The 4294-nt window shown below is 34.8% G+C and overlaps 1 non-coding gene across 1 annotated transcript; it reads right to left on the reverse strand.

Moving 5' to 3' along the window:
- Positions 1-1539: 1539 nt before the first annotated feature.
- LOC136332731 (U6 spliceosomal RNA) lies at positions 1540-1643 on the reverse strand. The gene has a single exon (XR_010730887.1). It is a non-coding gene; the product is annotated as a U6 spliceosomal RNA (small nuclear RNA).
- Positions 1644-4294: the final 2651 nt, after the last annotated feature.

Genomic DNA, 4294 nt, shown 5'->3' on the forward strand with positions numbered 1-4294 from the left:
GCTTCCCTTTCCAGTACCGCCAGAGGCTGCCTCCCACATGTCCATGCTTCACTCTGATTAAACTATCCTGAACCAATCACTGCCACCTAGGAGTACCACAATCTAGTAAATGCGTAAGGATTACAATGAGCCAAATCATAGATTTCTACTGTCAAAAAATGTAATGATTGCCTGACCTGTGGGGGCGCAATGGATAGAGCGATGACCCAGAATGCTGAGGTCGCCTGTTGGAAGCCTGGGCTTGCCCAGTGAGGACACCGACATGGAGCAACTGCAGGTTGGTGGTTCCCGCTCCTTCCCCCACCTTTCTGTTTCTCTCTTTCATCTCTCTAAAATCAATAAATAAAATCTTTAAAATTTTTTAATAATATATGCATATGCGTTGTTACTTTTATTGAGAGAAATACATCTTGGCGTACTATTAGTGTGACAATTATGGGGTCTTGGCTCTACTATCTCACCAAGTTTATCTATAACTCCTCATATTCAGTTATGAAATGAAAATCTACTCATTCCCGCATTCATTATTATGCTTATTATGAGAATGGAATATATGTCAAGGGTAAAATGACAGTGGTCAAGTGGCTTTAGATTTGTAGTGTGTGATTCTTGTGAACATGAGTTGCACACATAAGTCATTGAGTGCCTTCTAGAAATGGCATTTTATCAAAGACATCCTTAAAGATCCCTTTGAAGACCTCGTTCTTTGCTTTTTGTACGAAATTAAAATGGACATAATGAAGTTAAAAATGCAAAGACCATGCCCTTCAAAATTTTTAAATTGTGTTTTAACAATAGTCACTTTTAAAGTTTTGTCATGTATTAACAGAGTAAGACACTGTATTTATTAGGACTATTATTTCTTAGCAACATTTTGAAACTTTTAGAAGATGGGTCATTCTTGAAAATAGATTGGAAAGCAAGGGCAAATCGGGTCATCCTAGCTAGTCAATCAATCAATCTATCCATTAATCAATCTTGAATCAAAGTTATACTTTTGCATTAGTAATAGAAAGGGCATATTATTTCCCCAAAACAGAATCTATTCATCAGACCATTTTGTGAATAAAGTTGTCTCACTGACAATCGTGCAGTTTTAGTGTGTGTGTATGTGGGTAATTAAGAAAGACAGTTTCTGTGTAAGCTGGAAAGACATGTACATGGTTTAAGTACTTGCTAGAGTTTTTGTTTGTTTGTTCTGTTTGTTCTAGAAAATACCTGAGTCAGAATCTGGCATGAACTCAGGATTTAATCATTTAAACTAACAGTATTTTGTTGCTAACATTATAATTATTACTATTCAATTTGATGTTGTGGTGATATGATCAACCTGTATTTTCCATTTCTATTCAACTGTAATTGATATACAGCACTGTGTATATTTAAAGTGTACGGCATAATGTTCAACTTACATATATCATGAAATATTTACCACAAGTTAACACCCATCATCTCATATCAATACAAAAAAAAATCTATTTCTTTACCTTGAGATGAGAACCCTTAGGATCTACTCTCTTGACAACTTTCACGTGCACTCAAAATATGGAGCGCTTCACAAATCTGCGTGTCCTTGCGCAGGGGCCATGCCCATCGTCTCCATATAGTTCCAGTTTTAGCGTGCGTGCTGCGGAAGCAGGCACAATCTATTTTTTCATGCCTACCTCAGTACATCCTCCTTTCGTCCAACAAAGCAATTCTTTTCAAGAAATTATTTCCGATCTATGCATTAAGTAGTGAGGAAGTGAGGTTCTGTGGCATATTTTAGCAATCAACAAAAGATGAGAGGCTCTCCGCAATATTTATTTTAGGCCCCAGATGTAAACATTGGACATTTGCTTCCCTGGATCATCTTCAGGATCAAATAATAAACAGTTTGATTTGACAGATTTCCTCTCTGTGTTTCAGGCATCTGTTATAACATAAATAACGGGGGCACTTGATGAGAATCTGGAGGAGGAAATATATAAATAAACCAAATTTCAACCTGAAAGTTATTAATTGTACCTTGGTATTTAAATGGATGGCACATATTTATTATAGTATCTTTTTGCCAGATATCCAAGTATTTTAAATAACGGCTCCACAATTCAATAATATCTTAGGTAGGAAGGTATATAACCAATGTAGTCTCAATATTCCTATTTTACTAAAATCTCATTTAGCATATTAAATATTTTATCCTCCTGAATTTTTAAAAGCTAAATTTAATTATGCATGGAGGCAAAATTTCCCCCAAATAATATTATTTTTAAAGTATTTAACCCTTAACATAGGATCTACTTCTTCTTAGCCAAAAGGCTTTGTCTTGTTTTTCTTTGGCATGATTTATACATACCTTTGTCTATTTAAATAAGTTCACATAGGCAGGTGTATTAGTTTCCCAGTTTAAAATAGAGAGAGCAATCATCCACTCCCCATAATTTGTGTGCTGAAGAAAACATAACTCAGTAGTATATATAATAGATTATAATGTCCTGAGGATTTTTTTTTTGACTCCTGAAGCAGCAGATGGACAGACACACAGTAAAGGACTAGAGCATCCACATTTAAAATTCCGGATGTTTTAATTATCTACATGATAGTTTTTGTTGATTCCAGATTTAAAAGTCATTGCTGGCCAGCATTGGCAGTCACCTCTTTTTTTAATGATTATTTGCTAAACCATTTAAGGTTTGCAATCTCAACACTGCTACTCAGACTAACTACAAAATAAATACATAAGGCCTAAATCAGAATGAAGCCAAGCCAAAAATTAATCCTTATCAATGTTATATTGCTGTAGCCACCCTGGTTTCCACTTTTAGAATGGTTTTCTAAAGCAATAGGCAGTTTTGTCATCATTTGTGAAATTCCACCAGTCATCTGACCACAAATAGTTGTGTGTCAGACAAGACCCACAGGCATGCAGTGGACAAGACGAGCAAGGACCTTGCTCTCATGGGGTTTGCATTCTGGACGGACGGATGGGTGGACTTTAGATCAAGTGGTGTGGAAAATAATGAATGTAACAAATATCTTTATTAAACAAGATAAGTTCAAGTGACAATAAGTGCTATTAAAAAGGAAAATATATATAGTGGCATACTGAGGGATGTGTTGTGGATCTAAAACAATCTCTAGAGGAGATGTTAGAGACAATACCTAAATTTTACAAAGTGCTTGTTCATGTGACCAGCTGGAAGCAGAGCATTCCAGGCAAAATGAATAAAAAATAAGAAACATCTGATGGGAATATTTATATTTCATCAAAATATGAACTGTAGAGTTTCAATGATACCTTGAATTTTTGAAATTCCTGAAAATATATTGATGTAGTGTTTTAAGGTATGTTGGTTAAGCAAAGAATTTTTTAAAAAGTGTTTAATAGCTTCAGAAAATGACAGGAGAGTCATCTGTGTACCTAATATTCTCAGTTGATCACACTGTAGTATAATTTGTGCATCAAAGTATTCAGCTAAACAATCGTTTACTACCTATTCATTCATAGGAAGAATGTTCAGATATCTCAGCCATCACAAACTCCTAGGTAATCCTCCAAAATACTTTCAAAAACTATAAGATTTTTTGCTTTTCTCAACCTACAGTTAGAAATAATTTTTAATCATTCAACTCAGTTTTCTCTCTTTTTCTTTCTCCATTTCTTATACACATGCACACACACATGCATGCACACATGCATACACACATGCACACATGCAGAGGCATGCGTACAATTAGCTGAACACAATATTTCACAAAGCAATATTTATAGTTTCTAAGTATGAAAAATTCTAATATCCTCTATCACTTTATTTTTTTAAATGCTGATCACAACCTACTAAGGGGATGTATTACCAATAGGTCTCATCTTAAAGATTGAAAATCATTGTACTAAAAATCACTTAGCAATATGCACAATCTAATCAATGCATTAACAAAATACCCAGCAAGGCTAACACTATAGGCTAATTAAAGTTATTTATTCATTCAGGAAAAATTTAATATAGTTCCTCAATGTTTTGACAAACACTAAATTGAGAAAAGAAAAGAGAAAGCTAGAATTAAACTTTTCTTTTCCTGACACCATGGTTTATTTTGTGTTTGCTCAGGAGGCAATGTTTATATTTAATGGGGTAATAAAAATAATGTCTTACATTTAAGGAAGACTGATTTTCTTTCTCCTGGCCTCAGATATTGGTCTCAGTTATCCTCTGGCATACAGAAAAGAAGCACTTAAGAATTTAACAGTAGGGCCTGGCTGGTTGGCTCAGTGGTAGAGCATTGGCCTGCTGTGCGGAAGTCCCAGGTTTGA

Source organism: Saccopteryx bilineata, chromosome 3 (assembly GCF_036850765.1).
Source record: "Saccopteryx bilineata isolate mSacBil1 chromosome 3, mSacBil1_pri_phased_curated, whole genome shotgun sequence".
Classification (NCBI taxonomy): Eukaryota; Metazoa; Chordata; class Mammalia; order Chiroptera; family Emballonuridae; genus Saccopteryx; species Saccopteryx bilineata.